Consider the following 25,997-nt stretch of genomic DNA (forward strand, 5'->3'; position numbering starts at 1 on the left):
GATGGAAACGCCTGATGCCTTGCATAAAATTGTATGATTTTATTAAAAAATATACAGAATATAAATACACTGAACAAAATTATAAACGCAACACTTTTGTTTTTGCCCCCATTTTTCATGAGCTGAACTCAAAGATCTAAGACTTTTTCTATGTACACAAAAGACCTATTTCTCTCAAATACTGTTCACAAATCTGTCTAAATCTTAAGCATTGAATTTGCAAGAATTGAATGTTCATTTCTCTACCATAAGCCATCTCCAAAGGCATTTCAGAGAATTTGGCAGTACATCCAACCGGCCTCACAACCGCAGACCATGTGTGACCACACCAGCCCATGACCTCCACATCCAGCATCTTCACCTCCAAGATCATCTGAGACCAGCCACCCGGACAGCTGCAGCAACAATCGGTTTGCATAACCAAAGAATTTCTTCACAAACTGTCAGAAACCGTCTCAGGGAAGCTCATCTGCATGCTCGTCGTCCTCATCGGGGTCTCGACCCCACTGCAGTTCGTCGTTGTAATCGACTTGAGTGGGCAAATGTCAAGTCAAGTCAAGTCAAGTCACGTCACATTCATTTATATAGCGCTTTTAACAATATGGATTGTTTCAAAGCAGCTTTACAGAGATAATAGGAAATTACAGTAACAAATTGTTTAGGCTTTACAACAGCTCTAGGATAAAGTTATTGTCCAGCTAAAGTTAGTTTTGATTGATTGATTCACTTCAGAGCACAAGAGGCGCCCCAATAGGGCAGGCAAGCCAGGCAATTGCCTGGGGCCCCAGATTCTAAGGGGGCCCCCGAGGGCTGATCATTCATACAATCAGAAATGTTAATATGAAGACACAGCAACATCTCTGCATACCCCTTAGTGGGGCCCTTCTCTCGTTATGCTGGTTATGCTTTTACCACCTTGCCTCAGCAGCCTTTTTCAAACTGGTGCAGCACTTACTCGCGGTAGGTAGAAAAATGCATGATTTGATTTGTTAAACATGAAAAGGAATTAGTAGTCCTTACCAGACACCTTGTGTCAAAATGATTTACGACTTTGACCTTTGACCTTTTGACAGGTTGAACTTCCGGTTGCCCTTTTGATAAGGTTGAACTTCCGGAATGAGATCATGGGATTAACCTTTGACCCTCCCACCCATCGATCATGTGGTATGACAGTTAGTTTTGCCCTATTGACCTAGCGAGCCCTAAATCATAGTTTTGCCGGGTAGTTTTGCCCTTTTTGAACCTTTTTAGCCCTCGATCATGTGGTTTTGACGGGTGTTTGATCTTTTGAAGAAGGGTTATATGGGTTTCTGTCTGGTTATATGGCATGTGTCACAGACGCCTTCGGCATCGTGCCCCCTCCCTCCCTTCACATCGCGCACTGTGAAACTGTGAAGTGTATGTCACACAAAAACATTATATCCTTTATATTCTATCCTTTATATAATTTATATAATATAAATTATATAATCTAAAATAATTAAACTAAAGTTGAAAACATACTGGGGCCGTATTCACAAAGAATTTTAAGGCTAAAAGTATCTCCTAACTGGCGAATTTAGGAGCAACTCCTAAAAATAATGGGCGTGTCACTCGTAACTTTAGGACTCCTAATTTTTTTGACTAAGAGTAATTCACGAAGCATTTTAGCCCTAAAAGTAGCACCTAAGCCTGGGACAGCTTAAAAGAAGTCGAGAGGACTCCTAACTCACTAAGACCTATTCACAAACCGCTTTGTGTGGCATTTCACGTTGCGATGTTTTGAAATGCGTATGCGGCGGCTACAGGAGCTTCCAATCGCGAGGGAACAATTTTGCATTGTAGGCATAACTAGGGATGCAATAACACCACCACCAACAACAACAACCAAAACTAGGCTACTCATTGCATGTAAACTAATTGTAACGTTTCATTGTGAATCAAATTAAAATGTTCTTCTCTTTGCAAACGTAGGCAGAGGCATATAGTGACAGATTAATTCAATAATGTTGCAAAGATATTGCATCAATCCATATGTTTCATTAGGCTACTAGGCTATTTGTTTTGCCTTACTCTTTATTCATTTAGGCTATTTATTCAGTTATTCATCATCTTCCGTCCTTCGCACTACTTGTGAAGCGCACGCATTCTCAGACCTGTCACCTGTCACTCATCATCGTAGGGGAGGTGTTTGGAATCATTCCCGCGTTACAATCATCAGCCAATCAAGGTGGTCACTTCAGTCAAGCTCGTGCATGAGTAATGACGTCATCCATAGCAACGAAGACTCACTCTTAGTTTAGGAGTTGTCATTTTTCTTTACTAAGAGTAGGTCTGAAAGGCGTTGTGAATAACTTTTAAGAGAAAACTCCTAGCTAAAATATTTTAGTGCGATTTAGGAGTACTCCTAGTGGTAAGATAAAATGCTTTGTGAATACGGCCCCTGGTCTTTAAAACTATATAAATTATATAATATAAATGAAATGGTTATAAAATAATTTAACTAAGGTTTAAAACACACTGTTCTTTAAAAGTGTATAAAATAAAAAGCTACTAAAACCAATTATTTCAGTTTAGATAAACAAAAAGAATATAAAATCAAAAAGAATATAAAATCATCTTACATTATTTTAGAGAAAGTTGAAGAAGCTCTTAACACATCAATGTCCATACAATGTCCATACCATTGATGTCCACAAAAAATTGCAATGAGTCTCTCAACCAGAGGCCCCAGCTCGTGTGTGTCAAAGCAGGGGTAGGGGTGCGCGCGTGTCTGTGTGTGTGTCTGTGTGTGTGTCTGTGTGTGTCAAAAAGTAAAGGACCCGTGTGTGTGTGTGTGTTAAACATAAATCAGAGTGGTTCTCTCTCACACCAGCTCAGAGGGGTGTATTCAGTGATGAGATGAGACATGGTGAATGTTGTGTTAGGGCTAAAATTATTTCAAAGTTTAAATGATATCTTTTTAAAAAATATTTGTTTCATAACATATAGATGTCATACATCCTATGAATGAGATTGCAGTTGTAATAGAAAAGACTGTTTTTTCCTGAATGCCTCTCCAGTGCACCCCCGGCCTGTGTGTGTGTCTGCGCCCCAGGGCCGGCGCTAGCCATTTGGGTGTCCTAGGCACAAATGCTTGGCAGTGTCTGTGGTGAAAGCTGAGGAAGGTTGATGATTTCCTGCATCATCTCAGGTCCATCAATGTCAGCCAGTCCCTTATCCGTCATTGTCTTGTGTACTTCATTGCAGTGTCTCTTCAAGTCCTCCTTGGACATTCCGTTCACTTTGCTGAAGTCAAGCAGCACTCCATATTTTTCTTTGACTTGATTCATGGTCTCAAACCTCTCCTGTAGTGACATTAAAGCAGAGTCCACAACACAATTGAAAAATGTGACTTCAAGCTTTTTAAGGGCATCATTGAGGGGCTCATCAGCAGCTTCGTATGCAAAGTGCCTTTTTGTGCTCCTGAGCCTTTTCTCCTTAAGCTCTGTTTCTATATTCAGGGCCTCACAGAGTTCCTTGGCAGTTGACACAGCCTCATCAAACCCAGATTGTCTGTATTTGGAGAGGTTGATTTTGGTACTGTCAATGAGCCTGACAGCAATATCAAGCTGCATGGAACTGGATTGCAGTAGCTTGTTCACCTGGTTTGTAATGGTAAGTAGTTCACACCACACAACAGAGCAAATCACAAAACGAAATGAGGCTACTTCCTCAGCAAGAGCTTGAGCCTCCACTTTTGCCACTGGATCATTAACAGCCTCCCTTGCCTCCAGGAGAGCATCTCTCACTTCCTTTGTTTGATTTTGGACAGCTGTTACACTCTGAAGCCTACTCTCCCATCTAACGTCACTCCAAGATTTCAGAGTGAGTTTAACATGTTTTGTTAAAATGGACCATCGCTGGGTGGCACCGGAGAAGAAATATGATGTTTTATTAACAAGGTTCGGGAGGAGCACGTTCAGATAATTAACACAAGTGGAGAGCACTCAGCAATCAATGGTAAGAGGTGTATATATACTCAGCAGTCTCACCTCATTCCATTGACAGTTTTGCAGCATTTAGCCCGGCAGTACCGTCCTAACAGGTCCGAATCGAGCAATTCCCGTCCGATGAATAATCTCTCGTCTTTGAGGAACCTCTGCCGCAATCCTCTGGTGTAATCTCGCTTAACAAACGGGATCATAACCGTGGGCGAAACATCCGCGATCTCCTTCCGCGTATTTATCTACACCGGTCCATACAATAATTCCCGCCATAGAGAATGGTCAGTAAGGCAATGCCACCCTCTTCACGCGAGGGGAAGGGTCATATATATATATATATATATATATATATATATATATATATATATATATATATATATATATATATATATATATATACAAGCAGTGTGTTTCACACCAAGAGTTTAGTAATCCTTAAGTGAAACACAATTAAATAAATGCAAGATGCAAAGATGCCTACATTTATGCAAAGCTTCGTCTTTTACCATAAGCCGTCTCTTTTGTACTTCACTAAATGAACTTCAGACAGTCAAAATTGTTCTAAACGTGAACTGTTATCTTTGCTCGGTCACTTAAACTTCAATGTGCATAATCCTGCAAGGATTTCCTCGCGTCTTTGATTTAAAGCACAAGTCGAGCATCTGCCCGCTAAGCCCCACTCTCCTCCCTTTGTTCAGCCACACACCACAGGAGCTCAGTTTCTCCAGGTAAGTTTATCCACTGCCGCAGCAGTGATGTCTCCTCTGGTCCTGGAGGAGCTCAATTTCTCTGGCTAATTTTTCTCTAATATTGCAACAGTAATGTCTCCTCCGCTCCTACTAGAGCTCTGTTTCTCTGGCTAATCTTCTCCACTGCCGCAGCAGTGATGTCTCCTCTGCTCCCACTGGAGCTCTTTTACTCTGTCTAATTTCTCCACTGTTACAGCAGTGATGTCTCCTATGCTCCAGCAGGAGCTCTGTTTTCTCTGGCTAATCTTCTCCACTGCCACAGCAGTGATGTCTCCTCTGCTCCAGCAGGAGCTCTGTTTTCTCTGGCTAATCTTCTCCACTGTCACAGCAGTGATGTCTCCTCTGCTCCAGCAGGAGCTCAATTTCTCTGGCTAATTTTTCTCTAATATTGCAACAGTAATGTCTCCTCCGCTCCTACTAGAGCTCTGTTTCTCTGGCTAATCTTCTCCACTGCCGCAGCAGTGATGTCTCCTCTGCTCCCACTGGAGCTCTTTTACTCTGTCTAATTTCTCCACTGTTACAGCAGTGATGTCTCCTATGCTCCAGCAGGAGCTCTGTTTTCTCTGGCTAATCTTCTCCACTGCCACAGCAGTGATGTCTCCTCTAATCTTCTCCACTGTCACAGCAGTGATGTCTCCTCTGCTCCAGCAGGAGCTCTGTTTTCTCTGGCTAATCTTATCCACTGCCACAGCAGTGATGTCTCCTCTGCTCCAGCAGGAGCTCTGTTTTCTCTGGCTAATCTTCTCCACTGTCACAGCAGTGATGTCTCCTCTGCTCCCACAGGAGCTCTTTTACTCCGGCTAATTTCTCCACTGTCACAGAAGTGATGTCTCCTATGCTCCAGCAGGAGCTCTGTTTCTCTGGCTAATTTTTTCTACTGCCGCAGCAGTGATGTCTCTTCTGTAGTACTTCTCTATTCATAATGTATATTTTCGTAACTCGCCTGTTAAAACCCCTACGCGATTCCTCTTTCTGTCCAGCCTCTTTCTCTGTTCCAGCGGACGTTGCACACATCTGTTTCCTCTTTCTCCGTCCAGCGAGCATTGGTCTCCCAGCGGATGCAGTGAGAAGAGAAAACCTCCCAGTCAAGCACTCATTTTCCTCTTTCCTGTTCTTCTTTCGTCCAACGAGCATTGGTCTCTCAAACTGACACAGTGAGAACTTCCCGGTAGAGCACTTACATTTTCTCTTCCGTCCAGCGAGCATTGGTCTCACAGCGGACGCAGTGAGAAAATATCCCGGTCAAGTACTCATTTTTCTCTCTTTTTCCTGTTTCCTCTTTCTGTCCAGCGAGCATTTGGTCTCACAGCTGACGCAGCGAGAGCTTTACCGGTAGAGCACTTACGTTTTCTCTTCCGTCCAGCGAGCATTGGTCTCACAGCGGACGCAGTGAGAAGAGAAAACCTCCCGGTCAAGCACTCATTTTCCTCTTTCCTTTTCTTCTTTCGTCCAGCGAGCATTGGTCTCACAACTGACACAGTGAGAACTTCCCGGTAGAGCACTTACATTTTCTCTTCCGTCCAGCGAGCATTGGTCTCACAGAGGACGCAGTGAGAAAATATCCCGGTCAAGTACTCATTTCTCTCTTTTTCCTGTTTCCTCTTTCTGTCCAGCGAGCATTTGGTCTCACAGCTGACGCAGCGAGAACTTTACCAGTAGAGTAATTACGTTTTCTCTTCCGTCCAGCGAGCATTGGTCTCACAGCGGACGCAGTGAGAAGAGAAAACCTCCTGGTCAAGCACTCAATTTCCTCTTTCCTTTTCTTCTTTCGTCCAGTGAGCATTGGTCTCACAACTGACACAGTGAGAACTTCCCGGTAGAGCGCTTACATTTTCTCTTCCGTCCAGCGAGCATTGGTCTCACAGCGGACGCAGTGAGAAGAGAAAACCTCCTGGTCAAGCACTCAATTTCCTCTTTCCTTTTCTTCTGTCGTCCTGTGAGCATTGGTCTCACAACTGACACAGTGAGAACTTCCCGGTAGAGCGCTTACATTTTCTCTTCCGTCCAGCGAGCATTGGTCTTACAGTTGATGCAGCGAGAACTTTACCGGTAGAGCACTTACGTTTTCTCTTCCGTTTAGTGAGAAAATATCCCGGTCAAGTACTCATTTTTCTCTTTTCCTGTTTCCTCTTTCTGTCCAGCGAGCATTTGGTCTTACAGCTGATGCAGCGAGAACTTTACCGGTAGAGCAGTTACGTTTTCTCTTCCGTCCAGCGAGCATTGGTCTCACAGCGGACGCAGTGAGAAAATATCCCGGTCAAGTACTCATTTTTCTCTTTTTTTCCTATTTCCTCTTTCTGTCCAGCGAGCATTGGTCTCACAGCGGAGAAAGAAAGGTGCAAAACTCTCCCGTTCGGTCGTTCCAAATTACAACTGCTCCTCATTCGCAGGCCAGCAGGGCCCGTCAGTCTGGCACAGTGAGCCGCCATCACGGGCCCTCCTGGCCAAGCATCCAGGCCTCTTCTCGAGATTCCAGCCCGCCTAACTTGGCACTCATTCGGGGGGGGGGTTTGTCCGGCGGCTGTCCTCTGCGCTTTAGCCTTTTGGGGGGAGTACTCTGGGTTCGGGCCGAACTCCGAGCTCGGAGCCCTCCCTCCGGACAGCACGCCAAATACGCATTAAACTTTACCCCTCAAATTATATGTAAGTGTGATCTCGTGAAATGATGTTTTCTTAACAAGGTTCAGGAGGAGCACGTTCAGATAATTAACACAAGTGGAGAGCACTCAGCAATCAATGGTAAGAGGTGTATATATACTCAGCAGTCTCACCTCATTCCATTGACAGTTTTGCAGCATCCCTCCACCACCCCTTCTCCATGCTTCTAGTCCTAAGCACTTACATACGGGGGGAGTACTCTGGGTTCGGCCGAACTCCGAGCTCGGAGCCCTCCCTCCGGACAGCACGCCAAATACGCATTAAACTTTACCCCCTCAAATTATATGTAAGTGTGATCTCGTGAATGAACAGCTTCTGCAAATACCCAAAGTAGCCAGTGGCATCTTGTGAGGACTTGGCAGCATCAGCTATGACAAGATTCATAGTGTGAGCTCCACAAGGGACAAACAATGCTCTTGGGTTCAACTGTAGCAGTCTAGCCTGAACACCTTGCTTCTTCCCTCTCATGTTGGCTCCATTGTCATAGGCCTGTCCTTGACAATTTTCAAAAGGAATGCCAAGCTCCTTCAATTTCTCAAGGACAACATTGGACAGGTTAAGGCCAGTAGTTTGCTCCACATCAATATATCCTAGAAAGTATTCTTTAATGTCTGGTTGCAGTTGGAAACAGACAATGCGCACTATGACTGACATCTGTTCCGTGTGACTCACATCTGGAGTACAGTCAAGAATGATAGAGAAATATTTGGCCAAATGGATTTGTCTCACAATGGTGCGTAGTGTCTCTGAAGAGATGATCTGAATTAGTTCGTTTTGTATCTTATGGCTGAGGTAATGTGTGTGGGAACTGTCATCTTTTATTCTGGCCAAATGATTTTCCATTACAGGGTCATATGTTGCCATAAGCTCTACTTCCTTCAAGAAGTTGCCATTGTCTGGCTCATAAAGACGGTCAGAAGAGCCTCTAAAAGACAAATTTCTTGAGGCCAGTGAGAGAGTGATTGAGAGCAAGCGTTTGAGAATCTCTCGCCACCTTTTCCTTTCTGCCTCCAGTAGTGTCAACTCCTGCTGATCTATTGCCATGCCCTTCTTTAGCCGTGTGTCCAGTTCTCTCCACTTGAGCATGCACTGTGTGTGATCTTGGCTACACTCATGACCCCTCAAACTGGTGTTGATGTTAGACCAATCACTGTGGCCCTCTGCAGTCAGCTTTATATCTCTTGTGCTAAAAAGCTTGCATGCAAAGCAGAACACAGCATTGTTCTGTGGAGAGTACACTACCCAGCTCCTGTGCACCTTTTCTCCATTAGGGAGAACTTTGAACTGGAGGCTAGTATGAAATGCTCTTCCATCCGGTCCCTTAGGGAAATTAAAATCAGAGCTGACTTTAAAAGGCCCTCTCCGCACAATTTCCACACGATCAGCATCTAAAATGTGAGCTGACCATAGAGCAGGATCAGTTGGAGGGGGCACATATGGCTCTGCAGTATCACTTGGCCCCTCAGATGGCCCCTCAGTGACAGGACTCACTCTGCCTTGAGAAGCGGATGCAGTTGTGTGCCGACTTGTATCTGTACCTGGGCTAGGTGCTGTTGCAGAGTCTGAGCTGGTTGGTGGCTGGTGTTGTTGGCAGTGGCGGCTCCAGAGATTTTCTGTTGCAGGTGCTATGGGGATGCTCAACACTTAAGAGAAGGTGCTTTTAATTTTGGGGCGTTTCATTATGAAGGTCGCATCGGACCACCCTTGGTATACACATGCATACACGCCCGCATTAACTATACTCGTTCCATGACTATAAGCATATACTGTATATATATAATGAAAGGGCTATAGACAGGGGCGCAACTCCCCAGTGTCAGAGGGGTATGCAGCAACAATTTTGGCCATCATCAATCTGGTGCACTTTGAGAGTTAAATTAAAAGCCCCAACCCATATTCAGAGCGCAAATTAAACAAGACAAATTCAAACCTCTTTTAGTTAGTGTCAGTCTACATTACACAATAATAGTTATAATATTAATCCCATGATACTAGCCTAATAGCCATATATTGTAAAACAAATGCACAAAAAAATAAAATAAACTTTCATTATTAGTTTTGTACTAATTTCTACACTTGAAAAAGTATATTTTTCTATACTTTATATTTAAGATGTGATTGGGCCAGCCCAGTGTCAATCAAGAAAAGAACCAATGGGCCGCTGATCTACGTGTTTCATGGGGTGTCAGAAAAAAACGAACGCTGACTTTTTTTTGATCAATGCATTACACCGGCACCTTACACAATTAAGCAAAACAAAACGAACGGCCCCCGATTTACGAGTTTTATGGGCCGTTAAGACAAAAAAAAAGTATGAGATGTATCGGACCAAAAAGCACGTCGGCCCACCGGAAATCTCCCGGTATAGCCAGTCTATGCCTGGACGTCACACTTTAAATCCTACCTGTTGCCTTTCACCATCCACTTATTTACACTTATTTAGCTGCTGTCGCAACAATTTACATGCCATCTCCTTTTCCCTCTTTCTTTTTCTATTTTTAGTCCCCGACAGCTTTTTTGCTTTATCCATCTTTTTTGACGACAACTCACTAACGTTACTCGTTCCTGCGTTCATGCTCGCTCAGCGCTCACGGCGCCCGCGCCCGCGCGTCGGCGCGCGATTTTTAAATTAGTATTTAATTCCTATTTTTAACAACATGAAAAAGACTATTCAAACATGAAATTAAAATATAAAAATAATAAATTACAGACATTTCTTGGGGGTGCTGGGCAGGTGCTATGGCTATTATAGGGGGAGCTACAGCACCACCTAGCTCCCCCCTGGCGCCGCCACTGGTTGTTGGCTACAACTGCTGGTTGATGGTTCTTCCTCCTGGCCTTGAGTTGCTCCTTGCATGTATTTTAGCATTGACCCTGCATTCAGAAATACAAGACAAAATATTCAGGGATTCTACTGAAATGCATTTTTGATTGAACCATCAACCATCATACAAAAATATTCCACACATTAGTCTTTTATATAGGCCTGTGTCACTGGAACATTTAAAATTCAAAACTCTATTTTACCTTTAAAAGAGGTCTGATGAGGCACAATATAATAATTCTGTACATAATTTGACAACTCTGTGAATATGAAAATATACAAACACTGAGATTGTTTTTTTTTTTTTTTTTCTAATTGCAGTTTCACCAACAGATGTCGCCCTTGGCCTATGAACCTCTTGAAAATGACCACATAGTACAACAACGAAAAATCGGTCTTATCTAAGCGGTCTAATTTGGCAAAATCACATCACGTTCAGTTGCAGGGTTTTTCTAAAGTTCACCTTACCAAGAGGCAGATAGACATTGTATTGAAGCTAAGAAATTACAATAGGGAACGTTTTGCACTAATAGCCTATGCACACATCTGTAACGTAATAGCCTACCTAGGGGAAAATTAGCTTTATTTGTCATTCAAATATGACGATGAGGACCCCAACGATTGGCCTTCCTTTCCTTCTCAAACAAACTAACTGCATCTTTAACAGCCCAAGTTTCAAAATTTCCCGGGGGAGAAACCCCCAGACCCCCGTTAAAATAAAAGACTCAACATGCAGGGCTAAAGTCCCGGATCTTTTGCACTACTAGCGACGCCCCTGGACATGCATACACGCAAGGGCTACAAAACTAACATTTTTATTTTAAACACATTGTCTTACCTGCAAGCGAGCATCATCCCGCTGTCTCTTCTTTTTTCTTTTTTCCGCCCCCGACTCTTGGTGCCTTTTCGAGGCCATGTCTGAGGTCGGTGTCTGCCAAATTTGACATTGATTGAGGCATAATCGAACAGACCACTGGGAGGTGGGGAAGGGGGGCACCAGAGGGAGACTGGAGAGAGGGCCGCACAGGAGATTCACCTTTTTCTCGACTAATTTGGTCTAGGCCTATATTACTTTTGTATTGCTTTTGTATATTAACATGCTTTAGACATATTTTATTTGTTATTTATACTAGTAGCCTATTGTGATGATTTTTCACGACCCAGATTTTGTGGTGCCCCCCCAAGCACTTGGTGCCCTACGCGCAGTGCGTGATGTGCGTGTGCGGAGCGCCGGCCCTGCGCGTCCCCCATATCTGACAGGAGCTGCTCCGCTCCTTCGCATTCCTGAGCACAGTGAAAGTGATAATAATGTTTTATATTTCACACAAATAATATAATATACAATAATATCTTGCTAAAAATCTACTGAAACCAATTGTTTTAGTTTAGATGAATAAATAAAATTCATCTCACGTTTAGAGAGTTACGACTCTTGAACTTATGTGTTCAAGAAGCTGTTGAGAGCTATAAATCACAGAGTGGTTCTCTCTCACACCAGCGTTTGATAGTCTCTGACTCCTAGGGTTTATTCAGCGATCAGAATGAGACATTGAGTTAGGGCTAAATTTATTTCAAAGTTTAAATGATATCTTTATAAAATGTTTTTTAATTAAATTGAATACATTATTAAAAGTCGTAATAATGTTTTTAAATTCAATACATTATTAAAAGTCTTAATAAAAAAGTCTCTCAAACAGAGGCCCCCGCTCGTGTCTGTCAGCAGGCCGACGGGGGCGCGCGTGTGTCTATGCGCGCGTCCTCTGCATTCTGACATCCCCTCCTTCGCATTCCAGAGGTAACAGTGAAACTGTGAAGAAACTTATCTCACACTAACTAAAGTTAAAAAACATTCTGTTCTTTATAAGTATATAAAAAATATCTGCTGAAACCAATTGTTTTAGATAAACAAAAATAATAAAATCCATCTTACATAAAACATTCTATTCTTTAAAAGTATATCGATTATATAATATAATACAAAATCAAAGAGTGGTTCTCTCTCTCTCTCTCATTTAAAAGCATAACCTTAAAAGTTTACATTAGATATTTTAAAAGATTGATTAAATGAAATCTTTAAAGTTTCAATACATTCATATCTTCTATTTATCTTTTAGAAGACTTATGTATGATATAAATTATTTTGCTTAACGGTGACCTAAAGTATAATTGTTATTAAACAATGTCTGTTCAAAACTTTAGAGTGTTGAAAAACTGTACTTAGCCGTCTTAAATCTCATTTATGTGAAAAAGATTCAATCAGCATTTTTTGTCCATGCGGGGGTTTCGATTTTTATGGTGGGCGGTTTCCATAGCTATCCCGTACACCTAAACACAGAAAACTACATTTTTTAAAAATGAAATAAATAAATAATTTCATCAAATGTAAACAAAGTTTTAGCTAAATAAAAATACCTTACATTTCCAGGGAGGCGAAGTAGTTCTTTATGCAATGATAAAAACAATCCAAAAAAGCAAATAGTTTAAGTTGTCATATAACAGCCCCAGACCCTCCCAGTGATAAACTACAGTGTGAACTGAAGCTTCAGACCCTCACAGAGACTAGAGGAGGAGTTACAGACCAGATGAGTCTCGGGGGGACAATGTCACAGTAAATCTAGTCTGCGTTCCAGAGTTTTATACTAAATTCATTTAAAAGCATAACCTTAAAAGTTTAAATCAAATCTTTAAAGTTTTATTAAAATCATATCTTCTATTTATCTTCTTAGAAGACTTATGTATTATTGTTACTAAACAGCGTCTGTTCAAAAACTTTAGATTGTTGAAAAACTGTACTTGGGCGTCTTAGATCTTAGATCTTTTGTCCATGAAACATGTGTCAAAGTTTGTCACAATGTTTTGTTGCTGCGTTGTTTTTAAGAAATCCGAGGACTCCACATTGCTCTTATTTAGACTAAGTTGTATCATTTGGAAAATCACCACACGATTTCAGAGACGCAATGTGTGATAAGTAAAGTTTGTCTTGAGCGAACATTTCATTTTACGCGTCTTAATTCAAAGCATAAGTATAAGATCGTATAAGATCATTTTTACTTGTATCTCCGGAACTATCCTTAATCAGTGTGGAAACACACGGGGTGAAACCCTTTTCTGAGAATATACTATCGGTTATCTACTCAAAATATATGTAGAAGTTTCAAATGTTAGCATTTGTTGATGGTGGCCGCATGAACAGACTTTGGGGAGAGCTATAGCAGGAAGCATGCCCTTTGACCTCCTCGATTTTGGAGGCTTTTTTGTTAAAGACCCTACAAGTTAGTCCTCCCAAAATAATTCCTCCCATCTAGCGATTCTCCCATCTACTCGCTTTTTCAAATGCGTGTTGTGACAAGAATCTATGACAACATGTCTTCCGATAGCACTTCATCGAGTTTAATTGTACATGTTCTACCGTTATGCTGCCTATATAATGATTTACACAACCAAGCTTGTCATTTAGACCATACCTTTGACTTACCCGTCGAGAAGAAAGCAGGCACCTACAGCGTCCCTCTTTCCACCAGGGAAAAGCTATCCCGATATTTATTTACATACTGATAAATTAAATTTTAGCTTTTTGGCGACGAGGATTCCTTCTCCTGTGGCTCGGCATAAGTATGATCCTGCATAATATTGTACCGTGCAGTGCAGCCTTTCAAATGTGCCGGGGCAGTATCAACACCTCCCATATGGTCTAGCGGTTAGGATTCCTGGTTTTCATCCAGGCTGCCCGGGTTCGACTCCCGGTATGGGAAGACAATTTTTTTTTATATTGCCAACAAAATTCAAGTTATTCAAGTTCATCAATCATCATTTTTTTGTTATTTATAGTCTTAGAGGCCTACACGAACTGCAGAAACAAGCAGAAGATATGTAAAAACTCATGAATGCTGTTTCAGTACTGAATCATTTTCACAAATACAATAATATTGAATTCAGAAAATTTCACTATGGAATATTTACTTTATCATAATTTCAATTTAGTATGTCATCATTTAAATTTTCCATCTCATAATTATGACGCATAGTCATAATTTTAATTTAAACTTTTTAAGTCATAAATTCGACTTGTCATAATTATTACTTAATTCAGAATTACAATTTTTGTCAATTACGCCTTTTTAATGTAATACTTAAAACGGTTTTAAGTCATAATTTGGTTGTTGACTATAGTAGTGTTGCACCTGCATGCCCACTAACTCGCTTGTGAGAGTCAGAGTGTGTAAAGTAAACTCTCATTAGTGTTAGTAGAGTATTAGTGGACTGGTAGGGTTAGAATAAGTTGAGATATAGTTGAGTTACTTATAGTCAGTAGAATATCTGTTGGGGAGCATCACAATAAAGAGTTAGCAGATATCAAGCACAGTCTATTTTTTCAGATGTTTAAATGACAACATACCATTTTTCAACCGAGCGAATCTGCACATGAGAGGCCTTCAGAAGTCATAACTTCAGGGGTAGGTCAGTTGGCGAAAACACTGCATGTGTAAAAATCAAATACTGTATGACACTTTTCAAAGTTAGAATAAAAAGACCTGTTGTGTTCTGACACAAGGCCATTAACTTGTTCTTTTTGCTTATTTCTACAAATATCAACCTGATAAATACGGACTGAATACACGATTAAACAAGATAATTTTTAAGAAAAAAAGAAAAACAGTGTTTTAAAATACATGTTGATTACTAAGTTTCAGGTATAGTGCAACCACGCAATGTTAGATTTCTCGAACATTGCGAGGTCTCACTCACAACGCACAACTTTGTAAATAAAATAAAATAAAATATTATGGAAGTCATTGTACCGTAATTGTAATTATACCATATTTTATTTATTAATATTATGTTGATTTAAAGTTTTTGTTTGTTATTAACTAATACCTTTATCTTTTAACTAACACTTCAACATCCAGCACAATCTGACCCCAACATGTGACCCCAAATAAACAGATAATGGAATGTTCACAATCTACACTATACAGTTAGATATTCTCCTACTTAGTATCTTTGGGTGTATCTGTGGGTGTATTTTGTCACACCATAGTGATGCAAAGTTCCACACCCTATGGACTAACTTTAAAACATCATCTTTATACAGGAATCACACGTGTCCATGTAAGATTCAAAAGACCAATTCACTAAACCATCAAATGATGATGGTTTTGTTACTCCGCTAGATTTAGTCATCTTGTTGGACTGTATGTGTTTTAGGTGAAGACGTTTCTTTGAGAGCCGTTTATAGAAATAAATGACGATTAAGAATTTAAGCGATAGTTTGAGAACTACATTGATTTAATGCAACTTTCCCTCTATCTACGAATCACACAAAGTGCATGCTGTTTTACACTTAAACTATTACAACAGAATCACATCTGACTATTGCACCGAGAGGCATATTCATCAAAGCTTGAGGCTGGAGAGGCATATTCATCAAAGCTTGAGGCCTTAAAGTTCCACACTTTGGTAAAACCTGCTGATAAAATTGCACAAAAGTAAATTCTACAGGTCAACTGGGTAAATGCATCATCATGAGCCATTTAAAACAAATACAGAAATGCCACTTGTCATCAGTTTTGAATGTTTGTAATCGGCTTTTTACACACTAATCGATTACGCTGTTCACATCTTGTTTTTGTACAGTTTGCAAAAAGTATATAGTCTCATATAGGAATTTATGAAAAAAATATTGCATAAAGAGAATTAAATGACAGTCCTTCTAGTATGAGAGTGTTTAAGACTAAACAAATCATATTTCTGCAATGTCTACGAAACATCGACGTCAAAGATGAGTATTACACTTCAAACTCGTCTATTACATGATGTTTTATAAACAAAGTTCGGGAGGAGCACGTTCAAATAATCAATCAATCAACCAATCTATCAATCATCTCATCAAACAATTACCATGTCTACCCTATCAGCATGAGAGGAAGCATATATATATTCACTCTGTCAACTCACCTAACTTCCTTGACAGTTTCAGCATCCCTCCACCACCCCGACTGCTCACCCTTGGCTTGTTCTTTCACAGCCAGGAATACGGGGGGAGTACTCTGGGTTCGGGCCGAATACCGAGCCCGGAGCCCTCTCCTCGGACAGCACGCCAAATACGCATTTATTCTATCTGACTTATTTGTAAGTGTGAACTAGTGAAACTTGTTTTGTTATTATTACACAGTTATTTTGTGTGTGTCGCTAAACAACGGTTAAGCTAATGAATTACGGTTGATACGTGGTATTTTTACGTGAAAGGAGGGTTGATTCATTTTTTATTCTGTCCACACCAGAGTTTTAGGCATCTGTCTTTTAGGCCCGATCCAGAAAACAGACGTTGTGTTTTAGGTCTTAATAATTGCTCTTCTTTTTATGATCTTCTTTTTATTCTGCATAATGCCGAAATGTTTTAACATATCGTAAATTTCAATGGTTAGATAAATCATCTAACTATTATATCTAACAAGCACAGTCGCATTAGAGTTGGATTCTTGTTTATATTGAACCGCATGTTTAACTGCGCTATTGTTCTCGGCCTCATCAAAGTTCACACAAGTCACAAAGTTTTCACCGGAGCATACCGACTCTGAAACAAGACTTTGTTTAAAAGATTTTGTTTGCATTTCTTCTGAAACACCCTGTTTTGAAACTGTTTACCACGGTTTCATTTTTAACATCGCTAGCGTAACACTTATCGTATTGTCGAGTGTGATTGTAATGTTTTGTATGGCGTTTTCTTTACACTTTCCCCCAGATATCTGTTTCCTACAGTTAGCTGTAATGTTAGCGAACTCTAGGTCTTCTCTTTGTTCATATACGACAGTATTCACATGAATTGGCTTGAATTGATAAAATTATGGTTTAAACCATCATCTTCACGCGAGGCATTTACATTATATTATTATACCGTCCTAGTTTTAAAATAGCGCTAAAATGTATATTTTAACCCTTTATGCGGATATAGAATACCGCACAAGGTTCTCTGTTCTCTGGTTCTATGTTTTTAAAAATTGGTTACATTGTTTTTATTCATCAAGTTAAATGTACATTTTATGATAGGAAAGTACGGACAGCGCCTTTGACCAATCCTCTACATATGGGGCACTTGCTCAGAGAAGGCGCACATTCTTTGCACACAACTAGGTGACCACAGGGGATGAAGACAATGTTCACTTCCTTATCCATGCAAACTTTGCATGTGCGCTCCTCTTGAAGTCTTCTTAACTGTTCCTCCATAGGCAAGTCTGAAAGATCTTGACTCGGTGATGCAGCTTCATTTGTCTGGGCCATCAGTTCTCTCAGCAGGCAGACATCATTCTTCTTGATCCAGTTGCGGAAGACCTCCGCTGCTGCATTTCCTTTCGACAGGACTAACTCAATGAGCGGCCCTGTCTGCTCCTTGACTGTAGTGCAGTTACGAATAATGCCATACTCTTTCTGTGAGATGACGTTCTCCTCTAGAAGATGGTCCATTAAGCTCTGCACACTTTTTAGGTGCTGTGACACGGCAAGATGATGTTTCTTAAGAAAAGTAAGAAACTTAATTCTCGCTCCTCCTCTCTCTTCTCATCTTCTGCACTTAGTAAATCACACACCAACACTTGAACGGTTTTGTAATTTTCTCCACTTGCGAGAATTTTGCTCTGAACGGTTTGCTTCACCAGGCCACGCTCAAATCCCATCTCTAAAGCAGACTTCACCACAGGATTGTTCATCATCACTGCATCTTCTGAACGGTCTTCTCCAGGACCTAGGTGTACAACAGGTGGATCAACAAATTCTCTTGAGGCGCTGTCTCCATTAGTCAATAGCTGTTCAAATAGTCTTGAAAATCTTGCTTGAATCTGATGAACAAACTCTTGGCCCTTTTCTTGCAACAGGTATTCACATCTTGGAAACCACTTAGCATGTTCTACCCATGGATCATCACCAGATTCCCAACATCTGAGTCCACCATCGCAACAAAAGCACTTCACGTCATCATTACGACCAACATAGTAAAAACCAGCCTTAGCCAATTGGTCTGGTCGAACAGTTATTCTTGAGGGCCAGTTTGACAAATGTGAGCGACCTTTCTTCACACTGTTGCGTTGCCGAGTTAGATCCATTGGAAAGGCCGCCACCAGATAAAGGTACATTATCTGCACGGTCACCTCGAACAAAGCGGCAGTTGGGGTAATGCCTCTGATACTGCCCGATCTCCCGGTTCCCAGTTGCTAAGCTGGCCTCACAACTGAAGCAAGCCACTCTGTCGCCCTGGCCAAGGTAGTAGAAACCACTTTTGGCAAGCTCGGCTGGAGTTACTGTAGCAAGAGTCCAATTCTGAAAGGTGTCAAGGCGTTCCTTTTCCCGACGCATGCCAGGATTGTGACAAGCCGGAAGTCGCTGGTGAGACATATCCTGGTGAGTCATATCCAGGTTTAAGTAACCCACCCACTCCTCCGTTTGGCCTGAAACGGATGCCGTGGTGGTCAATGTTACGGGTGTCGCAGGGGCGGAAAGCTGTAGGATGGCTACGTTGCGAAGTGGGGAAAAGGCAGAGTGAGAGGATGACAGGAGGTTTGTGGTGGGTGGTAAACTCTGGATGAAGACATAAAAATGTGACCACAGGGCGTGTCCACTCAAGCCCTTCTCTCTGCTAGTCGTCCATGACAGAACACATCATCTTATTAAAAAAAATTATGAGAACAAGAACAAAATCGAATTTTGTTCAACACCACAAAATGTCCTTTCTTCTGTTCTGTACACAGCAGGCAAAATAGTTGTATCGAATGGAAATGGTTGCCACCTCGGGAATACAGTAATTAAAATGCAGAAAACAAATATTTAAATATTTAATCTTTTAAATCATGCAGTATTTTTTATTATTCTATGTATACTATTATAATACTATTTTTATGAGCTCAGACATGACCGCAATAGTCATTTTTGTAATTTTTTATTTCAACATTATACTTTCATACATTGAAGTAGTGAAGAAAATGATGACCCGGCATTACGTACATAAAGTAAAACAATAACACCATTTACAGATGGTCTAACCAGAAAAGAAAATTTCTGCATGCCATCATGTCACAATCTAAGATGTAATCGGCAAACATTTCGATAATTCTGTCTGTGTCGTCCTCATCATTGTCTTTTTGTTTTGGAATCATTAGCTTGCACACATCAGTTACATAAGCACACATAGAGAGCACATCGGGGTTTGCAAACTCATTGCTACTTTCACGCATCATAACCAGAGCATCGTTTACCAGTACACATGGTGGTTCAATACCGTTGAAACAAATGGTTGGTAATTCATCCCATGAAATAGGGTAACCTCTTATCAAACTCATCTGTTTCTTGAGATTTCTTACACATTTTGCTCCAATAGCATTATCACCATCATCATCATCAGATTCATCATCCGATTCACTCACGTACTCAATGGCTGTACGCAGTAATAACATCCGTTGTCTTCTGTAATGTCCTTTAAACATGAATTCCATGAAGCTCTTACGGCTACTGGCAGCAGCCATGCTGGTGGGGTCTTGGTCACTCGCCATTGACGATTGAAAGACCTTCCCAGAGATCAACGACGTCGTTGACGATTTCCGTGCAGCGTTTGTCCAAAAGTTTCACCCTGATTTCATCTAGCTTAGCAGCGATGAATGGTTCGTCTTTTAATTCACGCAGAACAGGCACGTGCACACATAGACATCAAAGGGGGCTTGAGCACCTGCCCTTTTTATTACTGGAGAGAAAGTGCCCTTTTTTCTGGGGTGCTTTTTTTCTATTTTTGAAAAATAATATATATTCCTGTTTGCGCACAGCTTCCCTGTCAAACAAATATATTTATTGAAGAATAGTATATCTAAATATCAGGTCCGTCCAAGTGATCTGAGGGCGCGCGCGCATCCTGGTGTGTGACGTGTACGCAGACTGGTGCATAGATGTATACTCTAGATGTCGCCTTGTCTACGGCAGGTCATTGGAACGAATGTCTTTAAGGCGACATCTAGTGTATATATCTATGCACCAGTCTGCGCACACGTCACACACCAGGATGCGCGCGCGCCCTCAGATCACTTGGACGTGGCTGTGTATAAGAGGTAAAAACGATATAAATACTGTTCGTTTTCTCACACAAACCGCTCGTTTCGTGTCTTAGGCCATCAGTGTGTACTTACGATGGGGAATTGTTTAATTTGGACGATGGGGAATTGTTTTAATTTGGACTCTGTGCATCCTCTTTGAGACCGTGACCATAGACCTGCATGATATGACTGACAGACAAGAACGGTTTGACCTAAAAATATCAAAATTGAAACTACTTCGGAAAAAAAGACACCTACATCTTGGATGCCCTTGAGGTAAGCTAAAACATACCAAAATTTAATTTCAAAGTGAACTATCTATCCCTTTAACTAGTTGACGCCTAATTTGCATACAGAACGTCCCCAGTTAATGACTTACATCAAGAGTCTTTCCCCCTGAAATTTAGAAATCTAAATTGGTGAATTTAGAATAAATCTACAGATGCAAACAGATGGAGGATACACTCTAAAAAATGTAGTAAATCTGAGTAACTGCATCTGGTACATTAATACATAAAACTGAGTAGAAATAAGTTAACATTAAACATTAAAAATAACAATATTTATAAATTACGGTAACTTTTTATTTATGAGTAATTTAACTTTTTTTATTTCCTCTAAACCTTTATAAAATAGTATTCCATACAACCACATACATGACATTGGCTTTTATTGAATTTTTACTCAATTATGTTGGTAAGTTTAATTCAAACAATCAAGTAAGATTTTCAGAGATTTTATTAAGTTAATGAAGTTAAATATTTCTGTAATATTTACTAAGCCACAGAATATTTTTTAGAGTGTAGTAGGTTTAAAACAAACTCCATCTAAATGTGGATTTTGAAGGTTTTATTTGATGATGATGATACAGTCCTCCCTCAAATGTGAAACTAAGTCCATGTCAGTCACCATCAGTTATTGTGTATGTGTGTGTGTGTGTACATGCATAAACATCTACAGGGACATGGCCCCCAGAAGGTTGCCGCTGTAAGGGTGTCATGAGGGAAACACGGAAGCAGTTGCAAGTAAAACTCTCTCTTTTATTGAGTAACAGAATTGATGATAGACACAGTCCAGAGAGAACAGGTTAGTGGCGCAGGGACTTCGATGGTCAGATGAGTGCCGTGATGAGAAGTGGTGAAGTGACACGATGAATCCAGAGTGAACATCCACAGGAACACGAACAGGAAACGAAGAAGGCACAAGACTGGAACGTAGACGGGATCAACACAACCGGAACTCACAAACAACAATCTGACAAGGGAGATGAGAAATGAGTGAGTATATATAGGTGGTGAGATGAGCTGCAGCTGGTGACGGCAGTGATGAGCTTGATTGCTGACGAGCGTTAATCAGCCGGCACGCCCACACAATCAGCACACACACACACAACAACAGGAAACACGAGACAAGAAAGAGGCATATGATTTATAAACCGTGACAGTACCCCTCTCCCTAGGAACGCCTCCTGGCGTTCCCAGACTCCCTTACCTGCCGATTGTAATCATCGATAAGGGAGTGATCCAGGATGTCTCTAGCTGGTACCCAACTTCTCTCCTCCGGACCGTAACCTTCCCAGTCCACCAAGTACTGAAATCCGCATCCCCTCCGTCTTGAGTCCAGAATACGACTGACCGAATAAGTAGGTTCCCCGTCTACGAGTCGCGGCGGGGGGGGGGAACCGGGACTGGCGGATTAATGCGAGCAAAGAAAACGGGCTTAATTTTGGACACATGAAAGACGGGATGAATCTTCCTGTACACTGGAGGAAGATTGAGACGGACTGTCACCGGACTAATGATTTTAGTGACAGAGAATGGGCCAATAAATTTAGGTGCAAGCTTATTAGAAACGGAGCGGAGAGGAATGTCCTTGGTAGAAAGCCACACTTTGGAACCGACGACGTATACGGGAGGCCTACGCCGGTGGCGATCGGCTTTGGCCTTGGTGCGCGCCCCCACTTGGAGTAGAGTCTCACGGGCTCTAGTCCAAGTGCGACGACACCTCTGGACAAAGGCGTGGACGGAGGGGACCGCGACTTCGGATTCCAGACTAGGAAAAATTGGTGGCTGGTACCCTACACTACACTCAAACGGTGATAGGCCCGTGGATGACACTGGCAACGTGTTGTGGGCGTACTCCACCATAGACAATTGCTGACTCCAAGAGGAAGGATTCTTGGACACTAAACATCGCAACGTTCTCTCCAAATCCTGGTTGGCTCGCTCAGTTTGACCATTGCTCTGGGGATGAAACCCAGAGGACAGACTGACAGTCGCACCCAGGCATCTACAAAACTCTCGCCAAAATTTGGACACAAATTGGGGTCCCCTGTCAGAAACCACGTCTGTCGGGAGGCCATGTAGCCGAAAGACGTGGTTAACGACTATCAACGCTGTCTCCTTGGCTGAGGGTAATTTGGGCAAGGGAATGAAATGGGCCGCCTTCGAGAACCGGTCCACCACGGTCAAAACTACCGTGTTACCCTGGGAGGGTGGGAGGGCGGTGATAAAATCTAGAGCGATGTGGGACCAGGGTCTCGAAGGCACCGGCAGCGGTTGAAGTAACCCATCTGGAGGACGATTGGAAGTCTTACCCGTGGCACAAACTGAGCAAGCCAAGACAAAATTGTGAACGTCACGAGCCATGAGAGGCCACCAGAATCGTTGCTTGACCAAAAATTTAGTGCGATTAACTCCTGGATGGCAAGCCACATTGGAACAATGTCCCCACTGAATAACGCTGGACCGTAAACTCTCAGGCACAAATAAACGATTCGATGGACAACGGACCGGAGGCGTTAACCCTTCTAAGGCCTTCTTGACCTTCGATTCGATCTCCCATGTGAGTGTAGAGATGAATAGAGTCTCTGGTAAAATGCACTCGGGAGTAGACGGGCGTTCGGAACGGTCAAAAATACGCGATAAAGAGTCGGGTTTGATGTTTTTGGAACCCGGGCGGTACGAGAGAGTAAAATCAAAACGACCGAAAAAAAGAGCCCACCGAGCCTGCCTGGAGTTTAGTCTTTTAGCCATCCGAATATATTCCAAGTTCTTGTGATCGGTCCAGATGATAAAAGGTACCCCCGACCCTTCTAACCAGTGGCGCCATTCCTCCAATGCTAACTTGACTGCCAACAACTCTCTGTTGCCAATGTCATAATTGCGTTCGGCAGGGGATAAACGATGAGATAAAAACGCGCAAGGATGCATCTTATCGTCTGAAGGAGAACGCTGGGATAGCACTGCACCTACCCCCACCTCTGACGCATCGACATCCACCACGAACTGACGTGATGGATCAGGGGTTATCAGGATGGGGGCTGAAACGAAGCAACCCTTCAGTTTGGCAAACGCAGCCTCGGCTGCGTCTGACCACCTGAACGTCGTTCTGGGGGAGGTCAAGGCGGTCAGAGGTGCGGCTAGTTGGCTGAAATTGCGAATAAAACCCCGGTAGAAATTGGCGAATCCCAGAAACCTCTGTAGGGCCTTACAGGAATCTGGGCTTGGCCATTCTACCACAGCCTTGATCTTCTCAGGATCCATACGCATTCCCTCAACCAACACGATGTAACCTAAAAAAGGAACAGACTGTGCATGAAAATCGCATTTCTCCGCCTTGACAAAAAGCCCATTCTCTAGCAACCTCTGGAGCACTTGTCGGACGTGCTGCACATGTTCCTGGAGAGACGAAGAAAAAATCAATATGTCGTCCAGGTAGACATATATGAACTGATCGACCATGTCTCGCAACACGTCGTTGACAAGTGCTTGGAAGACCGCTGGGGAGTTGGACAGCCCGAAGGGCATGACCAAATATTCAAAGTGCCCCCTGGGGGTGTTAAAGGTGGTCTTCCATTCATCCCCCTCCCTGATGCGGACCAAATATAAGCATTACGTAAATCCAACTTTGTGAAGATAGAGGCTCCCTGCAACCTCTCGAAGGCTGAAGACATCAATGGCAAAGGATAAGTATTCTTTACCGTGATGTTGTTCAGCCCCCGGTAGTCAATACAAGGACCCGTCCTTCTTCCCCACAAAAAAGAACCCCGCCCCCGCTGGAGAAGAGGAAGGACGGATGAACCCTGTTGCCAGAGAATCAGAAATATATTTCTCCATAGCCTCCCTCTCTGGAGCAGAGAGTGAATATAACTTGCCTTTAGGCGGAGACGTACCTGGCAGTAACTCTATGGCACAGTCATAGGGACGATGCGGGGGAAGAGAAGCAGCCCGAGACTTACTGAACACCTCCTTCAGGTCCAGGTACTCCGCGGGCACGTTAGATAAATCCACTGCCTCCTCCTGAAACACAGGGACAGAAACAGACGGACAGGCAGACACAAGACAAGACTTATGACAAAAACTGCTCCACGCCGACACAGACTTCAATTGCCAGTCCACTCTAGGGTTGTGACGGATGAGCCAGGGGTGACCAAGGACGATGGGTGCAAGGGGAGTGTCCAGAATGTAAAAGGATATAGTTTCTGTGTGATTTCCTGAAGTGATGAGGGTGATGTCTTCTGTGATGAATGAGATGGTGGGAAGTTCCTGGCCGTTGAGAGCGTGTACTGAGATCTTGTGTGTGAGGGGTCTGAAGGGAACGTGGAGTTTGCGTGCAAATGAGTGATCCATGAAATTACCTTCTGCCCCAGAATCCAGAAGTGCTTGACAGTCGTGAAGGTGAGTTGACCATCTCAGTCTTACCGGAAGGAGAGTAGATGTGGATGAGGACTTTTCGGCGGAGATCCCACCCGATAGTAGCCTCATACTTACTATCGGGCTGGGCCTTTTAACGGACAGTTATAGGCGAAGTGACCCGCTCCTCCACAGTACATGCAGAGGCCCTGGGACCTCCGCCTTTCCTTCTCCTCCCGGGAAAGCCGAGCTCGCCCCACCTGCATGGGCTCGTGATCGCAGACAGGGCTGACCGTGTCCCCGCCTCCAAACCGTTGGCCCTCGAACCCTCCTGTGGGACGACTGGGCAGAGTGTGACGATCCATTCGTGATAACCGTGCGTCCACTCTTAATGCCAAAGCGATCAGGTCGTTGAGCGAAGTGGGAAGGTCCATGGCATAGATCTCCTTCTGGACACGGTCAGCCAGCCCATGCAGGAACATGTCCCACTGCGCCGCCTCGTTCCATTGACTCTCCGCCGCTAGGGTCCGAAACTCGATTGAAAAGTCAGAAACGGACCTCTCTCCCTGTCGCAAATCGGCCAGCATCCTTGCTGCCTCTCGTCCAGCGACGGCCCGATCAAAAACCCGTTTCATTTCGGCGGAGAGATCCTGGAACGAGGCACAGCATGGATCTTGATTCTCCCACACCGCAGTTCCCCAGAGTGCCGCTCTCCCAGTCAGTAGCGTCAACACAAAGGCGACCTTGGCTCGCTCATTGTTAAATGTTCTGGGTTGAAGAGAAAAGTGCATGGAGCATCGTGTTAAGAAAGCTCGACAGAAGTTGGGTTCACCTGCATATGACTCGGGAACTGGTAGGCGGGGCTCCGACTGGGAGGGGTTCTCTGGTGGTGGTGGTGGTGGTGGTGGTGGGGGAACCGGCGGTGTGGGGGGCGCAGTGGGAGCTCGCAGATGTTGAAGCTGTTGGGTGAGCTCGGACACCTGCGCCACTAGAGCCTGAACAGCGCGAGCTGTATCGTTGAGATTCTTCTCCTGGGAGTCCATTCGAAGTATGCTGCTGTTCACGAATTCTTCCAGCGATCCAGTGGAGCTACTCGCTGC

General features: G+C 42.9%; 1 pseudogene across 1 annotated transcript; it reads right to left on the reverse strand.

The window, feature by feature from the left end:
* Positions 1-17,234: 17,234 nt before the first annotated feature.
* LOC311306262 (putative inhibitor of apoptosis) lies at positions 17,235-19,732 on the reverse strand (annotated as a pseudogene). Its single transcript has 3 exons — positions 19,544-19,732; positions 19,227-19,342; positions 17,235-18,822 (listed from the first exon to the last, which is right to left on the reverse strand). The product of its transcript is annotated as a putative inhibitor of apoptosis (transcript).
* Between the last annotated feature and the right edge of the window lie 6,265 nt (positions 19,733-25,997).

This window comes from Rutilus rutilus (genome assembly GCF_951802725.1).
Source record: "Rutilus rutilus genome assembly, chromosome: 16".
Taxonomy (NCBI): domain Eukaryota; kingdom Metazoa; phylum Chordata; class Actinopteri; order Cypriniformes; family Leuciscidae; genus Rutilus; species Rutilus rutilus.